Consider the following 19,234-nt stretch of genomic DNA (forward strand, 5'->3'; position numbering starts at 1 on the left):
TTGCTTCCCTACACTCTTGCATGATGACAAATTCATGTTCTCTATATTATCCAACATCATTTGCACTTTAACAATTTTTATCACCCAAGAGCTACTCTTTCCATAAAGGTTTGGTTTATGCTCGTGGCTAATGTTTGTATAGTATAGTTTTTTGTATAGTGTATTTTTGTATAGTTAGCAAAGGCTAACTTTCCTTGATATGCCTTGGTTTTGAACCAAATGTTTAAAAAAATGTCATCTAGAAATTATGGATAGTGATGGCATAGAAATGTTGTAAAATAAATAATTAAATGATATACAACAAAATTCAGGTTGAAATCAAAGGTAGGCTGATAGAATTGGGAGGGACCATCGAGTCCAAATTCTATTTTATGGTTTTATTATGGTTTTGTCAGAGACTGAGATCAAGGTAGATTTTGTCTCCAGTATTCAGTATTAAAGAATAAGTCTGTCAAAGAAAAAAGATTTTAGACTGATACAATTTATCAGAAATGCATGCTAACTCATAGTAGGTGGAACATTCTTATCCAAGTGCTCATACTTAACAATCTATATAAGGACTATGAGGGATGGTGCCTAAGGAGTGAGAGGTAGTGTCAGTGGTGGGATTCAAATTTTTTTACTACCGGTTCTGTGGGCATGGCTTGGTGGGTGTGGTGTGGCGTGGCTTGGTGGGTGTAGTGTGGTGTGGCTTGGTGGGCATGGCAGGGGAAGGATACTGTAAAATCTCCATTCCCTCTCCACTCCAGGAGAAGGTTACTGCAAAATCCCCATTTCCTCCCCAACAGCTGGGACTCGGGAGGCAGAGAATAGATGAGGTCGGGGCCAGTCAGAGGTGGTATTTACCAGTTCTCCAAAACTAGTCAGAATCTGCTGAATACCACCTCTGGGTAGTGTGATGGACTGCAGCGAAGTGGCAGTTTCCCAGGAGGGAGCATATTCCAAGGGGAGGGCCCAGAGATAACATATTCCAGAGCTGGATAGGAGACAGAGTAACAGAGTTATAACAGCCACTCCCCAGAATCTCCCAGGGCACATCTGTTGGGTTGAGAGTAGGTTTACCCTGGCAAGAGTCTGTCTATTGGATGTAAACAAATAAGAACTGAACTTTGACTGGGTAATTCTATGACATTCTTGGACCTGACATCATGGCTAGCATACAGCAGATATCTAATTGACAAGGCTATAATTTTCCAAGTCTTCCTTCATCCCTTTTTGAGAAGGTCAGTCTGAGAATCCCCCTCTCATAAGACCTTCTCAGGAAAAATCAAAATATATGCAAGCACATGTTGAAAAATAATATTAAAATCCCACCAAACAGCTGTGAGAAGCATTAGTGGCACTGAATGTGTTAGATTTAAATTTTAGCATGGTAAATATTGATAAATATAATCCATTCAACAAAAGCTGTTTTGGGATCTTTCATAATTTTTAAAAGAGGAAGAGGTCCTGAAAGAAAAAAAAAGTTTTAGGAACACTGTTATAGGTGACACTTTCTCTTCCCCAGGCTTCTATGGCCTCTCAATCCCTCAAGAGTTCTCAAAGATTATGAAAGTACAGGTAGTCCCCATTCATTTACTGACCGTTCAAAGTTACAGCAGCTCTCAAAAAAGATTATCACAGCAATCCTACTAACATGTGATCAAAATTTGGATTTTAGCAACTAATATGAATTTAACAGTTACTGCATCCTGGATTCACATGATTGCCTTTTGCAACCTCCCCAGCTGGCTTCTGACAAGTAAAGTAATGGGGGAAACCAGATTCGCTTAACAACTGCATGCTTAACTGCAGTGATTCACTTAACAACCATGGGAAAGAAGGTTGCAAAATTGGGTGTGACTCATTTAACAACGGCGTTGCTTAGCAGCTGAGATTCTGGTTCAATTGTGGCTGTAACTGCATATCCCTGCAGGTACCTATGCTAGTTCTTTCAGTATCTTGGGAGGTAGTCTACCTGGCCTGGAATCTTTAATTAATTAAAATTAGCTAAATTCTTTACCATCTTCTTATCCATCCAAAACTGCAGTTCCTTCCTTCCCCTAGTGGCATAACTATGTTCTTCGTCTTCAAAATAGGTTTGCTTTTCTTTGCTTCATCATATTTTCCTAGCAGTACATCTATACTTCCTATGGCTTTCCTTTTATTTCTAACATAACTTAAGAACCCTGTTGTTATTGTTGTTGCTAGTTTTGATATTTCTTGCAAGCCTCAGCTCATTCTTTGCTTTAGTTTTTCTGTCAGATATCCTACAGAATATGTTTTTTCAGTTATGTTTCCCCTTCCTTTATTTCCCAACCATATTACTTTTTCCCTTAAAAGTTTAAAAAGCTTTTCGTGTATTCATGCTGGGCTCTTTATATTTCTCCCAATTGTGCCTTCAATATCTCATTTTGTAGAATCTCCCATCCTTGTATCTGTTTTGTTTTTCCTATTCTTACCCAAATACTTTCAATAGGATTTTCATGTTTTGATTAATATCTTTCTAAGTTTGCAAGAAATATAAATATTTCTTTATATCTAATACAATATCCCCCACTTTCTCTTTTTTGCCTTGTGAATAAAGTATACTCTTCTAATGCTGTGTATGAAAGCATCATTCCACCAAATTTCCTTTCTCCACCATATTTGTCTTCCTAATTAGGATCTCTAATTCTTAGGGCATGCTAGAAATAAAATGAAATTCAAGGGGAAAGAAGAAACACCTGAGATTTTGATTATTACTAGAATGTATTCTTGTACTGTCCTGCAAAATTTTGAATCCCCTTTCTGGCCTCCTGCTTCTTGTTTTGGGTCCTACTTTTTGGTTCTACTCTTGGCTCCATATTTGATCCTGAGCTTTTACTCCCTTCCCTTTTTAGTTCTAGTTCAACATTCTATCAAAAAATTTGGTGAGATACTTGCCAAACATTTCCTTCCCAGTTTTTATAACATATATCCAGTCTTTTTCCATGAAATCTTTGGGAAGGTAGCATAGGTCACTATTATCAAAACCAAGTCACTTCTCAATGATACCATTTAAATAGCCAATTACTGACTTTCAGGATCCTCTTTTTTCTTCTTGTACCATGACCCTCAACTAGTAGGATGAAAACATTTTGCTTCCATTTTCTTTATCTTTTTGCCAACACCTCTTACAATGCAGAAATACTTTCATGGTCTTTTCTGATTAGGTTCATTTATCCACACACAGGTTCAAGAAGAGAGGATATCTTTTTGGTGGCTGTCTAATGTTGGCAATATCTGTCATATCTGAAATTTTCCTGTATATAGAAGGTAGTACGTGTCCTGCAGGGTCATATTGAGTCTGCACACAACTGGTTTGGTTTCTCTTAACAAAGAATTACTTACCATGGCATGACCCCCTCTTTTTTTCCTAAACACTCTTATAGGACTTCAATCCATTGAAGTTTGTTCTACACTGATTGATGACATGATTGCCTCAGATGGCTGTCTAATGTCCTTTACAATGAGAACCTGGTATGAATTCCAGAATTCTATTGTAACTGAACGTCTCCTCACTTTTTTGCTTCTTTTGGGCACATTTTTCCGCAAATCTACATCTGCCAAAGATTTTTTTTCTCCTGATGTTTTCTTCTCTCCTTTCTTGGAAAATACTTATGAATTATTAAGAAATATATTAATAAAACTTGCTATTATTTAACAAAGGGACAAATTCCTAGTTTCTGAAGATAACATAAAAGAGGAAAACGACAGAAGATAACATTATTCAATAATAAAAAAAATACAAAATATAGGTAGTCCTCAACTTTCAATAGCTTGTATAATGACCATTCGAAGTTACAACAGCACTGAAAAGGTGACATGACTGTTTTTCACATTTATGACTGTTGCAGCATCCCCATTGTCAAGTGATTAAAATTTGGATGCTTGGCAATTGGTTCACATTAATGATGGTTGAAATTTCTCAGGGTCATGACATCACCTTCTGTCAAGCAAAGTCAATGGAGAAATTAGATTCACTTAACAACTGCAGTGATTCACATAACTATGCCAAGAAAGGTTGTAAAATAGAGCAAAACTCACTTGTCTTGCTTAGCAACTGAAATTTTGGCCTCAATTGTGGTCATAAGTTGAGGACTACCTGTCTATTTATTTACTTTATAAAATAAATATTTTTGAATTTATTCTTTCTGCCTTCTAATCTGCAAAGGAAGTTTGACACCTTAAACAGGTTCTCTGAATGGCATTTGTGATAGGATAGCAATAATTCTGCACCATTTTTGTCTGTAGTGTGGGCTCAAACATGGCTTCTTACGTATAGTCATTCAAAGAGTCCCAACTCTTTTTATACCATTCTTGTTGTAAACATATATTCAGTTACTTCCTTTTCCAGAGTTCCTTGGATTGAAAGACTGTTCAGGGTCCATCACATCCAACATCTAGTTGACCTAATTCCAGAGGTCAATAAGGCATATGATGAAGCTGCCCATCAGTGTGTTAGGTAAATCTGATTGGATCCATAGCTACCTGAACAGACCATTCTAACTGGTACCACTTCTCTGTGGAGGTTAAAGAGTTAAGTTCCATAGCAACATGAAGATTATTGAATGATGACATAGGATAGGTGGAAATGTCATCCATTTTCAGATTCTCCAAACTAAAAACTAGTCTGAGACCATGTCAGGCTGAAGAATCTGATATTATCATGATGGCTGTGAACACCATTCTTGAACCTACTCCCAAAATACAGAAATTGGGAGCCTTCAGCACCTGTAACTGGGTAAGAATCAACCCCAGCCTGGCTACAAGATTGAGAAGCCTGGGAAATATACTGTCAGGTAGCATCTTCTTATAATTGTACTGAAGAAGTATGCATATATTTACCAAAAAGTATGCCCTTCTGATATTTTAGATCAAATCTTATCAGCACAGGATGGGAGAAGTTGTCCAAGTCATTTGGAGGATACTTATATTTGCAAATCCTACCCTCAAAATTATACTGTGGGTTATGGGCAAATGTAAAGAGGAAAATTACCTTTAGAAGATGAAAGTGAGACAAGGAATTAAGGAAATATATAATGAAGTGTTTTCCAATTTGGGACCACCAAATGTATTGGATAATGATCCCTGCTAACTTCAACCAGCATGGCCTTTTGCAAACCTAGCTAGATTTACAGCAGGGGTCAGCAGCCTGTGGCTCTGGAGCTGCATGTGGCTCTTTCATCCCTGTAGTGCGGCTCCCTGTTGCCCATCAGCTCCACAATTGATAAGGCTTTCAGTTAGGATAGGTAAAGGAAAAAGGACGCTGTGCTAGTAGGAGACACTATGGTGGGGATAACCGGACTTCCGGTTGGCTCCAGAATTGAATGGGGGGGGGGCTTCCGGTTAGGGCATTTGTAACTCTTTGGTGCTTAAGGTTGCCTACCCCTGATTTAGAGACTCAGGGAAATGACCTTGAGCAAAACAGGCAAGAACCATTATATAAGCCAAAGGGCTGAAACATTCCCTAAATCCTGGGAAACAAGCTAGTATTCAGAAGAGACTCAGGAAGAATTAATCTCTCTGATTAATTGAATATAGTATAAGGTGAGGAAAAATAAAGCCCAGTCAAGTTTGCAAGATTTTGTTGTTATGGCGAATCCCATTAAATTATAGTTCTAATCTTCCTGTAGAGTCTGTTTCTTGATTTGGTCTGCCTAAAAGGGCTGACAGTAATTGTAGTCTTGCATATACGGTAGGCATTCAAGTTAGGCTGGAGAGTTGAACAATATTTCAGTGGCAAGATGCATAAAGGATGAAAGGTACCTCTTGAATATTCATTTTGACCATTGTAGTTTATGGATCACTGTAGCTATATTCAATTAACAGGCTAGAAGCTGGTGTATTAAATCAATGTGAACAGGATCTCTTCTCCCCCCACCCTCTTTTCAGTTTTTCTGTAGTGGTTTCACTTATAGTAACAATGGGTGAGGTCCAAATGTCTGTCGAAACGCCTGTCACCGTTCTCATAATTTTAAACGGACTGAGCGAAGCTCTTGAAATGAACATTTTAAAGATCTGTATGTCGCAGGATTATGCGGTAGGTTGGCGAGTGTACCAGAGGGCGAGGTGCAAGAGAAGGGAAACCGATTCGGAAATGGGAGTAGTGGGAGGGGAGGGGAGGGGAGGGATCCAACATATGGGAAGCAAGTCCGGAATGAAGGCTGCTTCTCGTTCCCTTTAGAAGGCCGCAGCTTTTCAGATTCTGTAAATTCCAGTCTGTACTGCCGTTGAGATAAGTGACGCGCGCACCGTTTTTCATTCAGGTTTGCTTTATTGAGGCGGGGGAAAGCCAGGAGGAGGAGGAGGAGAACGCGTGCTCACATTGTGCTGCACTGCTGTTTTCGGCTGGTTCTTTCGCTCTCACTCGAGGAATCCTCTCTTTTTGCGGGAGCAATTAGAGATGGGGTTGTCTTACCTGAGAGTTGGGAAGGCCTTGAGGTGTGGGAACCGGGCATGCTGTATGTGCCCGGGCTGGGTGTGGTTTAGGCTGGGGAGGTGCTCCCCAACCTCGGATGCCTCTCCTATCGAAGGAGCTCTTGGCTTGGGAGGTGTTTCCCTGCCTGCCTGCCTGCCTGCCTGCCTGCCTGGGGTCCTTCTACTGAGAGGACCAGGAACTCTTACTGAAAAATCTGCTATGGGTCTCACACGAGACTTTTTATGGCTTTCGATCGGTTACAGCGAACGTGCTGCGTTCAGGGTGATTGTGAGGAGTTCCAGGAGGAGATTGGCGGCGGGCGAGAGGAATAGCAAAGGCTGTGTGTCGGTTTAAAGAACGCGATTGGGTGGCTGTATCTTTAAAAGGAAGAGGCGGTGGAACGAAAACTACCTTGAAGTATGGGGTTGGTCTATGCTAATTGGAGAGGCGGTGCCAGGATGAATGGAGGGAGGTAAGGGCGGTACAGCTTACAGCCGAGGAAGAGCTCGTGTATTCTGCTCTGTCTCTTTAAGGAACCAGTTGATACCATTACCGGGGGAGGAAAAAAAAGGGGGGGAGCAGATCTTTCCCACTGTTTTCCTCCTTTGAGACAATACCATTCCCATTGCTGGGTGAAGAGGCCCTATGGGTTGAGGAGTGAAAGCGAGTGAGTAAGAAGGGGACGTTCCATTGATTGGGTACGGCGGGGGAGTGACGAGAGGCGGTTTCATTCGATGAGGAGGGGGGGGGAGAGGTAGAGGGGAGATGGGCGGTACCATGTGGAAGAGGAGGAGGGAGACTGACTGGCGGACAATGGAGCCTGTGTGTGTTTATGGGAAGGGAGCGAATTCACCCTCGCCGGGGAGAGTCACAGCGCCGCCCCCTCCTGCCCGGGGGTGAGGGGTGCCCCCTGGCCGGGCCAGGCCAGGCCACCTCCGCCCTTGTTCAGGAGAGCAGTGAGTGTGAGAAGGAGAAGCAGAGGAGGCTCTGCATGGTGCCAGCTCCCCTGGAAACTGCGGGCCATGGGAGGTGAGAAGGGAGGGGGCAACGCGGTGGTAATGGGTGGGTGGGTGAGTGGCTGGGGGGGGGAGACTCTGAATAACTGCGGGCCTGTTCGGGGGAAAGTTTCAGAGTTCGGGGGGCTGGTCAAAAAACCCGGGACGGGCGGGCGAGCTAGCGCGGAAAGCGCGTGGGGGATGGAAGAAAGAAGACTCCATAAAGCGGGAGGGGTCGGTGTTAGGTAAAGCGAGGCTGGGGGGGGCAATTCCGATTACCCTCCCAGAGCCTTGGGTGGGGGGGGGAGGAGAGGAAGGAAGGAAGGAAGGAAAACAGGCTTTGGAGGAGGCCGAAGGGAGAAGGCGTGACCACTGGATGTGAGGGAAGAACAAACGGGCGGGTGGCGGGGGGGAGTGAACGTTAATCCTGGGAAAGGGGGGTTGTCTGTGATTGAGTTTGTGTATGTTTAGGAGATTGGCAGGGGATCTGGGTAGTTAAAAGACGGGAGGTATTGGCCATGGGGATACAAAAGGGAGGAGGCGACTATTGGTGGAAAAGTGCAAGAAACTAAGCCTACCTGAAGTGTGCCTGGGACCGGGATCCTTTCTGCATTCCGGTCACCTCTTTCCTTCTTAACCATCATTGGACGGGGGTGATTTGTGGTTGTGGAATAGGGATTGGAGACCATCTAATGCATGGTTTGGAAGTGAGGAGCTCCATAATTCCGGGGTGGAGAGGAATGTCTGCTTTAATCTACAGTCAACTGTAAACCAGTTGGAAGAATACCGATATAGGAGTGTATGAATATGTTTTGAGTTTTATGGGTAAGGATGAAAATGTTGGATTATTTGATGCCACTCTATTGATTTCTTAGGAAAACAAGTTCTGTGTTTGTCCCCCCCCCCCAATGCAGGTCATAGTATTGGCATAAGAGGAGGCATATACCAGTATATGGTGAATAGTCAGTATAGTGCTAAAGAGAATAATATATTTTAACCTCATTATGTTTTAACTATCTTTTCATTCAAGGGCTGAAAAAAGAACCATTTGAGGTAGTTGGCTTAAGAGAGACATCGGTCAAAAGTCATTTGGTTAGACTGGCTGAAAGTAGGCTAGAACCTGAGTCTCCCCTAGAACATTGACAGATTGCATTCATTACTCAATGGTTAATATCTATTATATCTATGGCATACATCTTTGGATATGTAGATATATTGTAGATTTGGACATAATGTTTAATTCTGCAATTAATGCACTAGTACAACATCACAATTAATATGCTTATTCATGCATTAACAAGTTTTGTGAAAGAAACTAAAATTGTTCCAAAGTTTTGGCCTGTAAGCAGTCACTTTTTTATAGAGTTAACTAATTTTAGTGCTTCATTATATAGAAGAGATTTCATATAAAATAATGTAGGTTTTTTACTTGGCTATTCTGAATACAATATGCTCTACATGGATGGTATAAAATGGAAGGAATAAAATACGCATTTTTGATTTTTTTTGAAGGGTTGGATACTTCAGATTAATCAAACTTTACATAGATTGGCAGGCCCTTTTCTGTTCCACTGACAAATATGGGATTAAAAGACGGAGCAACATGTCTAATGAATGTTGGCATTTTAAATTATTTTAAGATTGTAATTTAGTTACAAAATAGAGAGCATGTAGCAATAGTTTAGAAAATGAATTGAGTGAATTGGTAGATAGCTGGGACATATCACATTGTCCCATTTGATTTCAGTTTTAATTTATATAATTCTTTAAGTATCTACTGTTTACAATTTTTACTACAATTCTGAGTAAACTCAATATATTCCATTAAAGAGAATTTCAGGATTGTAATCAAATGATACAGAGAATGGCCTTACATATCATTCTGGATATTGTTGTCTATGCTTAAAATCTTAATACAAGGCAAACTTGTCTATTAAAAGGCAATATTTTATAATTAGAATCTTCCATTTAATATGCAGTTGTGTAAACATAAGATCATTTAAAAATAAATTTTGTTCATACCTATCAGATAAATTTAATAGAGTTGGAATATAAGGTAAATATAGCATGCAATCCACAAGGTTACACATATTCTGTATATCTGTTTAAGTTAACTAGTATGATGGAAAGTCCATTGCTGGGCTGTCTCTACCATGTATCAAAAAGTTTGCATTTAATTATCTGTGTTAGTTAAATGTAATCAGTGTAATTTGTCATGTAACTTAGGTGTAAAGTCAAAGTCAGCTGTGTAACATTAATTCTGCACTGTACAGACAGAATAAGACCACAGATTGGGCATGCTAAAACACTGATGCTTCAATGAAACCAGTAACATTTTTGCTGCCAAATCCAGAAAGATATTTGAATGAGCTTTTATGACCTAAAAACAATAGATACTGATCAGAGGAGGTTGGGTGGTGGGCGGGGGAGAAAAGCAGATACTGATTCTTTTTTTTTCTTAGCTGAAGATCACTACATCTATATTAAAATATGGGAAGGATGATTAAGCATATATGTCAGTATGATCAACATGAATTTCTCTAGGTATCTTGGACTTCCTTTCACATAATACCCCATCATGCAATCTACTAAGTACACAGGTGGTTGGGTTTTTTTTTGTTTTTTTGTTTTACATTTTATGCTTATGAAAACTGGAGTCACTGTAGAGATATTTTGTTTAAGAAAGCTGCTTAGTTGACTAAAGAGCCTTTGATAAACTGTGGAAGTAGATCTGACAAGGACTATTCAAGTCCTTTCTCCTGGCTGTGGTAGTTTATGGGGAAGCAAAAAATATGAGTGGAGATTTTACAAACTCATCTACTTTTATGTAGTCTGCTGATACATGGATCAGGCATTAGGATGGCCCCAGGCCATGTTTTGGTCACTTTAATGAAGTTTATGACAAATTATAGTGCGGGAATATACATTTTATATCACTGCAACATCTGCAATAGTTGTACATATTGAAACTAGAAAATCATTAGATTTGTAGAGAGATTTGGCATAAATATATTAATATACTTTTAGTTCAACTTCATAATTCGTTTTTGACTTCTTGTGGACATTTTCCTAATATAGCATCAAAAAACCAACTGTGGATCTTGACATCATGTTTCAAACTGAGTGCAACATTAAAGTGCCTTATTCCCCTTGGAGCTGAGAAAGGAAGCATTTCTAGAAACACTGCAGTGCAAGAACAATTCATTGTCACCTCTTCTCCCTCCTGAACGAGGGACTAGCTTTGTGTCTGCAACATTTATTAATTTAAAAAATTCATATCTTACTTTTCAGCTGAAGAAGCTTGCCATTTGGCTTATGAGATAGATTACAAATTTATGCAATAATATTACAATATAAAAATGGTAGTTATTAGCAAAATGTTACATTTTGTTACACTAAATCATGTGTAAATTTATGGAATGGGGAAACCAACAGATGATATATGGCTATTGTAATTAACTTGAAAATTAAGTGAGGAAATCAGCTGAGGTCTAAAGGACCAGAATTCTAAAAGGTTGAAATTGCAACTAAAAAGAACTTTCCCTGTATTTAAGATACATAATCCTCTGCAGATCAGGGATATGGTATGCAACTACTGTCAATTAATATTGAAAACTTTATCCAGACAGATTAAAGGATGATGATTGGCAAATAGATTTATGAAAAATCATTGAGGTATTTATAGGTAATTATAGCATTTTATTCCTAGAAACAACTAGTGAATGTGAGTTAATATAAGGACTTCCACTGTTTGCAAGGTTAGTTTTTGAAGGATCGCCATAAAGTGGAGTTGAAAACAAATGTGACTGTGGTCAAAGCATTTATGAGGCATATAGAAAATTGCAAGTAGGTCCAGAATGCAATAATACACAGAATAATGGGTGCCCATAGATTCACCCATTTAAACTTTTATTGTGCAAATTGCACTGGCTCCAGATTTCTTCCAGCTGCAATTCAAAGTGCTGGTTATCACATTTAAAACCTTACATGGCACAGGACCTGGTTATTTGTTGCCTTATCCTAAGAGAACACTAGATCCATTCCACTAGATCAGATAGGGTGGGCATGCTCCAGATCCCCTCTCTGGAATCTTGCCATCTGCTGTAGTGGGGTTTCAGAATCATGCCTTTTCTGTGACTTCCCCTAACTTGTGTAACAACCTCCTACTGGTGATTTGACAGGTACCCACTCTTGGCCTTTTGGAAGACTTAAGACACAAGACCCAGCTTTTTACTGAGATACTGGGATTGTATAGGGTTAGGGTTGTGTACTTCCTAAAGAACAATTACTGCAAATGGAATTTTGTTTATTGTTTCATTGCTTTTATTGTTTTTAACTTGGTTTTATTTATTGGTTTTACTGTTATTGTGAGCTGACCAGAATTGTTTAACATGAATGGGCTACATAAGTCTGAGAAACAAACAAACAAAACAATGGAGATACTTATTTTGTCCCTTTTCAGCTCTTCAGAAGAATATGGTATTTACCTTATCTCAAGGCATGGGAGATTGGAATTTTACAACACGTTAATTTCTGAAAAGTACTCTACTGAAAAGAATTTATTTAAATTTGCAAATCACTGTTATCCTTATCTCTTATCTTAAAAAATGGAAGTAAATCCAAGTAATAGCAACTGCTGGACTCAGCCATTTGCAAGAATTTTATTCTAGTTACTCAGCAGACCAATTGTTTTAAGCATAAAAGCCATATGGAATATTGACAACATTTGTGTTAAGAGACTATCATCAGTAAGAGAAGGTTTTATACATTCATTTGCAGGATATTTGAGAAGAAACATGGATTTTGCCTGTACTTCCCTTTTCTTCAAAGGAAGAGGATGTTGGATAATTTGGATGAGAAAAATAAAGCTGATTTATTTGGTTTTGTAAAAGAGAAAATTGATTTGTGAGTCACAATTACAATTGCTTTGAGTAGGGTGGAGATGGGTAGACTAGAAGAAGGAATGAGGACTAGGCTGTATCTTCTTCTGCCACCCCAATTCACAAAAAATAATGATTTCCAATTTCGTATTGTAGGAAGTTAGCACCCACCCCTCTCCTGGAAGAGTGAAATATTTTAGGAAATATGAAAAAGGCAGAATATTATATTTCCCTGGGATAAGCATGTTTTGAAGCAGCTCCCATCTTCCTGCCCCCACCCTTTGTCAATGGGCCATTAAGGCCTGGGCCAGTCTATTCTACATAACAAAGATCTACCGCCTTCAGGCAGAGCCATAGTAGGAATTGCCAAAGATCCAACAAGTATTAGCCCTCTACACAATAGCAGCAGAAACTCACCACATGTGACCTGGGAAGCACATGTGACCATCAGCCAGCAAGGCCCCCACCCCCTGGGAGTCTGACAACCAATCAGGGTACTCTTTTGGGGCCCCAAGAAACGCAGAGCCAGAGAGAGCATAAAAACCCGAGGATTTTCTGTATTTGCCCCTTTTCTGTTCAGGAACTCAAGCCATGTGATCCTGTCCACCATTAAACCATCTTTCAAAGCAGTCTCCATGTTTCCAGTGTCTGTTTCCCCACTTGGAGCAGAACCCAGAAGGATGTTTCTTCCAACAGTATTTTTACATATTTATTAATGGTAAAATAGTTTCAATATAATGTCTGTAGGAACTGGATGAAACAGTCATGATAGCTTATATTGCCAATATGACTCAATGAAGCAACAGTTTGTGAATTTCTGAGTACTTATAATTGAAAGAAGATGGAATTCATGAAGAAGCAGAATTACTTGATACCACTTTTTTTTCACCCTGTGATTTATTTGAGAAATTTTGTTGGCTTGAAAGGCTTAGATTCACACAATATCCTGAGAAAATAGGATTTGCTTTTTTGTGACCTATTTGGGTGAACCTAGCTATGAGCAACAGCTTAAAACTAGTGAACATAGGCAAATACAGGTGTGTTTTTATAGCTAACCACAAATTTGCATATTGTATGATTACAGCTTGCATAACTAAAGTTTTCTTCCAAGGACAGATTAAAGATAACCTGCTGTTGGGCTGGTCTTGATTATATCAGCCCTAGCCAGCATGGCTAGTGACAAGAAATTGTAGGCTTTGTAAGAGAACACATTTAGATATCATTAGATTGCCTATTGCTGGATTAGGGATTCTATTAATAAATTACCTCCTGACTGTTTTATTGATTGCTCAACTAAATATACAAAGGATTCCGTGTCCAACACCATTGTACTCTAAAATATATGGTTTTACATTACTATTAAAATCCCAGTATATTTTATTTTAAATATGTTAGCCTATCTTTCATATTTGTTATAATCTTGTATTCCTTGTCATCTGAAGATCTTCTATAGAGCTTCAACTCAGGGGTGGGTTCTAAATTTTTTTACTACCAGTTCTGTGGGCATGGCTTATTTTGTGGGCGTGGCTTGGAGGCCATGTGACGGTAGGCGTGGCTAGCTGGTCATGTGACCGGGTGGCCATGACTATGTGTATAGGGACTACTCAGAGGGCTGAAAAAAGTCATTTCTGACAGGTCCTCTGACTTTTGACTGGTCCTCACACTTATGACCATCCTCACATTTATGCCCGTGCAGCATTCTTAACAACCATGTCACTCATTTCACAACTGCTGCTCTTCACCATGGTGACAAGATAGGGTAAAAAACGTAAAATGTGAGGACAGTCGTAAGTTTGAGGACTGGTCAAAAGTGCGAGGACCAGTCAAAAATAACTTTTTCAGTCCTCTGAGTAGTCCATATGCACAAAAGGACTATCCAGAGGGCTGAAAAAAGTGATTTCTGACAGGTCCTCGCACTTTTGACTGGTCTTCGCACTTATGACTGGTCACCATTGTAGCATTCTTAACAACCGTGTCACTCATTTCACAACTGCTTCTCTTCACCATGGTGACAAGATAGGGCGAAAAACGTAAAATGTGAGGACAGTCGATATTGCTTAACGCATTGTAAGCCACCCTGAGTCTTCAGAGAAGGGCGGCATATAAATCAAAAATTAAAAAAAAAAAAGTTTGAGGACTGGTCAAAAGTGCAAGGATCAGTCAAAAATAACTTTTTCAGCCCTCTGAGTAGTCCATATCCACAAAAGGATTCAATTATTTCTTCAAAGTGCTGATGATTGCACCCTGGCTGGAAGAACTCCAACGGCAGTATTTCCTCCCAACAGCGATGTAAAAAGCTTAAAACAACCGTTCCCCTTTAAGAAAGTCAAGCAAAAAAATAGCCTCCGGAAGTGACAGTAAGTCTAGGCAGTTTCTGTAATAAAGATTAGGCTAGGAAACACCACCAAATGTTGTAATTAATCCTTACAGGATTAACCCTGTAAAGTGAAAACAAACAGATTTCTTTTAACAACCAGTTTTCCTAACTACTAAACTACTTAACAACCGTTCTATTGAAGTAGAATCCCACCACTGGGTCTACCCATTTATTTTTGCAGGCACCGGTCTACTCATTTGTTTTCTTTTAACACTGATCAGCTGTAGGGCGGCCCTTTGAAGCCCCTTGGCAAGAGTTTAAACAGTTTTTTTCCCCTCTAGCCATCAGCTGGGACTCAGGAGGCAGCAATAGATTGGGGGTGGGGCCAAATAAAAGGTAATAACCTGGGGGTGGGCGGGGGGGCAGAACCAGTTCGGTGATATCATATCGTCACCGCTACCGGCTCGGCCGAACTAGGAGGAACCCACTACTGCTTCAACTGCTAAATTTGAAACCAGAAGTAGTGACTAGTTGTTAGAGGGCAGCTTTATTTGCAGGTTCCAGTTAATGGAGTAGTCTTCCTGAAAATCTTAATCCGATACAAGTTTTTAATATTATTATAATGGGCTAGGCTTTAAGAATTAATGTTACCAATGCCCCCTACAGCAACGCAAGCATGCTGTTATTTTTTCTTGCAAAAAATGCCAGTGGAGGTCCTGTACATGTTTGTTACTCAGAAGGATAACCTGGAACGATAATAAATCACACATCTTTCTTTTGTGAAGAACTGACCAGATCTAGAATCTGCTTAGAATTAGCAATTTGGTTGTATCCTGAGCTTTTTTCTGAGTAAGAGGTCATATTCTTATGTGGCATATTTCATTGAATGAGAAGAAAGTTCACAAATTATTTTGCCCATTATTTCCAGTTAAAGTGGAAACGGATGCTATTAATACTATGGGCTTTCACTTTAGTTTTCTGATTTTTATATTTACTTATGTTATTGCTTTGGTTACTTCCTAGGAAAAAAACCAAATAGTGACATGATTTTTATTGGATATATTTACTCATTAGATAAGAAGCAACTCTGATCTTCTGGCGAGTTGGCACAAGTCCGACAGTTAAAAACCTGATGAAAAAAAAAGTCCAGAATAAATCTGAGTTGCCTCCTTCAACAATTGGTAACCACTTATTTGATTTTATATAGAGGTCTGATCACAGGATGACCTTAGCAGATTTAAAGGAGGCAGTGCAAGACTGGGGCATGGAAAGTGCTTATCCATAGAGTGGCCGAGGACTGAATGGCTGACAACAGTGATGAGAGGTCTGAAATGATTTTATAGAAAGTCTTCTGATCAAATATGGTTTATATATAAATAACGGCAGTGGCAATAGCAATGAAAATCTTAAGTTCTTGGCTAAAACTACGTTTGTGCGGCAAGTAAAATCTGTCCAAATCCTTCAACTTATACTTTGCACAAAATCACCTAACCTAGATCATGGCCAACCTTGGTACCATGCTTGTAGGAATTATCCTGATATTTCCTTGGCCTTCTGAATTTTGACTTTGTGGATTAACTTTTCTTAATATTTCCTGAAACTGCTGACAAAGTATTTGGAGAAATCTGAAACATTGCTGAAAAAGGTAGATTATTTGATGGCAATTTACAACTCGGGGTAAATTGTGTGCAGTATTTATGTTCGTTTGTTTGAATTTATTAGCTGTCCAACTCCAGTGGACTCCCAACAATGGAGTTGGATCCAAAGTGGGGAAAGGGAAATTTGTATCCAATGTGGATATTATTTCTTTGTTGTTGGGCATTTTTTTCCCCAAAATTCATATGACCACATGTGCTCAAGAAACCCCATTCAGTAAACGAGATGGTAGTTGGCTGCAGCTGTGTGTCTGACGTCCTATCGCTAGCACCTAAACTAAAAAAAAAATCTAAATTTATGGGTGCAGATAGTAGGGGGAACGAACGTTGCTTACCTGAACGTTCCTTCTCGGCGCGCTGATGGAGAATCCAAAGCGTGGGTAATGTCCAACAGCTGCTGGTCTCAGGCAGGGTGAGGACTCCCGTTCTGAGGCTCCATTGGATGTTCAATCCATTATGGCGGCAACCATTTCTAGCCTTATGGCATCGGGCACCTGGCCTTCTACTCCCGCCATGGGTTCCCATCATCATGCTCAGCATGCGCCAGCGAACGCCTCCAGTCGTTATCATGATTACGATTCCTATCAGGATTCTGCTCATAGTAACAACTCCAACTGGGAGGATGAGGAATTTCGGGACTCTGAGTTCTCGGAAGACGACAACCTCATGCCGGACAGACCTCTGGTCACGAGACTTTTCCACAGGTGCTCAAGAAACCCCATTCAGTAAACGAGATGGTAGTAGGCTGCAGCTGTGTGTCTGACGTCCTATCGCTAGCACCTAAACTAAAAAAAAAATCTAAATTTATGGGTGCAGATAGTAGGGGGAAGACTCTGCTTATTGAAGGAATAGGTGACAGAGTGAATGATTTCCAAACTAGATCCAAAGCACCTTGCTCTTTTTTAAAAGGAATCTGAATATTACACACTTCTACTAAAGATGGCTTCTGGATTTTTATGTAGAAATTGTAGCCTCTAGTAATGTTCATAAGCATCCATACTTTTGTAGTTATTTTACTTATTCACGCGTAGGAATTTTCTGATTAAATTATTGGAATGTTTGTCCAGTTATTAATTGAAGTTTATTATATTTATAAACTGTCTGACTCCAGAATGACTCTGGGTAGCTTACCCTTAAAGTAGGAGAACAGAGAAGCTAAGGAACAGATAAACTACAGAACAACCCAGGGCTGTACAAAATTTTATCCCAAGTCCTAGGAGAACAGTCAGATTTTAAAGACTTGTTGAACACCAAAGGGCTAAATCATTTTAGTAATGATTTAGTTTAATTTAAAAGTAAAGAGACATCATTTCAGGTGGCAGAGGCTCACAACAATGAAAGGAGGCTTCCTGGTCATGATAGATGGTATTGTTAGATCATGGTGACCAAAATGCACCAATTTTCCCTGATCTTGCCAGACGAGACTAGAGGGGATGGATGATCCATCAAATAGTCTGGCTGTATGCCATTAAAGTTGCTACAAATAGTTCATCAATTTTACTATGATTTAAACATGTTAATATTTATTCATTTAGTAAGCATTTACTGTAAAGCCTAAGTGTTTGGTGTCTTAAATACTTTCTTCACTTTGAAATATGTCAGCAAAATTGTATTTCATGCTTAATCCTTGCTAGATTAAAGATTAGTAATAATCTTTTATTTGCAAAAGTTCCAGCGTCAGTTGCTTTGGTTGCCCACTTTTCTTGTGAAATATTATTGTTAGACTGACCTTATAAGAAACATACTTAAGAAATACTGAAGTTACTTTTGTTTAAGAAGTGGGGCATGTATGGTATGTCTTCATTTCTTGGATTAAAGAAGATACCTTGAAAGCTCTAGTGTACTGTGCCTTTGAAGGGAAATATGAATAATATGTATGATTAGACAAAATATCAGCCTCAGCTAATTAATGTTATGCTGTTTATGTACTACTACCCTATAAAGAGTTCAAGGACAAATAGCTGAATATGTTTTCACTGCCTTTTTTCTTGTGTTAAGAAAGATTAGCCTGGGAAATGTTATCATCTGTTGAACTCAGGGTTGAGTAAGGAGTTAAGCCTCTATCTGCCTATTTTACTATTACTCTAACCAAACTTTCATTGTCTTTCAGAAGGGAACATTGTTATTCTACAAAATGTGTTAAATTTTTAGAATACTTTATATATCTCTGAAGTCAGTGTGATTCTGAACTTCAGTTGTTCAGAAATTACTAGCTTCAAAGTAATTTCTTTTAAAAATAGGTCTAGAAATATACATATTGTTTTGTAAGGCAGCTGAGATATATGTTAGCTAGAAATTAAATATGCTTGCTGCTTTTAATTATTCAAATTTGTTATGAAGGAAAAATCCATTTCTTTTCGTACATGTGAAAAACTAATCTTACTTACTTTTCTTAATCTGTTCAAATTGATCTTAATAAAACATTTCTAAACATAAAACAACAAGCAAAGTATGTTGCTTCAGAAGACTTTGTATCCGTTGTTCCTAGACTTGTAAACAACCAACAAACCAAACAAAAGCCCCTACATTGGTCCATCTTTTTCCTCATAGATTACTGAATTCTGGAGTTTGTCAGATGAACTATCCAAAGAAATCCAGAACTGATGCTGTAACTTGTCTAATACTCTGATCATGGTAAGAGCACTTTTTTTTGTTTTTAAATATGCTGTTCATTAGCATGTTTAACGTTATGAGTAGTATGTCAATATTATCTATTAGATTGATAATTCATATTTCATTAGTTGCTCAAGCAGGTATACATAGTTTTTCCTCACCCTGTTTTTCCATTTAGCAATAACCTCGTGAGATACCTTGAGTTGACAGAATAACTGGCTCAAAGTCACTGAATGATTTTTAACTAGTGCTCCCTATTCCTTAGCCATTATAGCTTGTAAATCCCTAGATAGTATCAAAGATAGTTGAACTATTCATTTTTTTGGTCTTTTTGTTAGTAGAATTATATTATG

The 19,234-nt window shown here is 39.0% G+C and overlaps 1 protein-coding gene across 1 annotated transcript in view; it reads left to right on the top strand.

Moving 5' to 3' along the window:
- The first annotated feature begins 7,177 nt into the window (after positions 1-7,177).
- The window catches only part of BCL9 (BCL9 transcription coactivator), a 54,675-nt gene continuing 42,618 nt past the window's right edge, over positions 7,178-19,234 (top strand). Inside the window, exons 1-2 of the mRNA XM_034414311.3 lie at positions 7,178-7,450; positions 18,819-18,902. The gene's annotated coding sequence lies outside the window, so the exon portion shown is untranslated. The remainder of the gene's footprint in view (positions 7,451-18,818; positions 18,903-19,234) is intronic.

The sequence above is a fragment of the Pantherophis guttatus genome, chromosome 5 (assembly GCF_059756535.1).
Source record: "Pantherophis guttatus breed Tessera chromosome 5, ASM5975653v1, whole genome shotgun sequence".
NCBI classification, from domain to species: Eukaryota; Metazoa; Chordata; class Lepidosauria; order Squamata; family Colubridae; genus Pantherophis; species Pantherophis guttatus.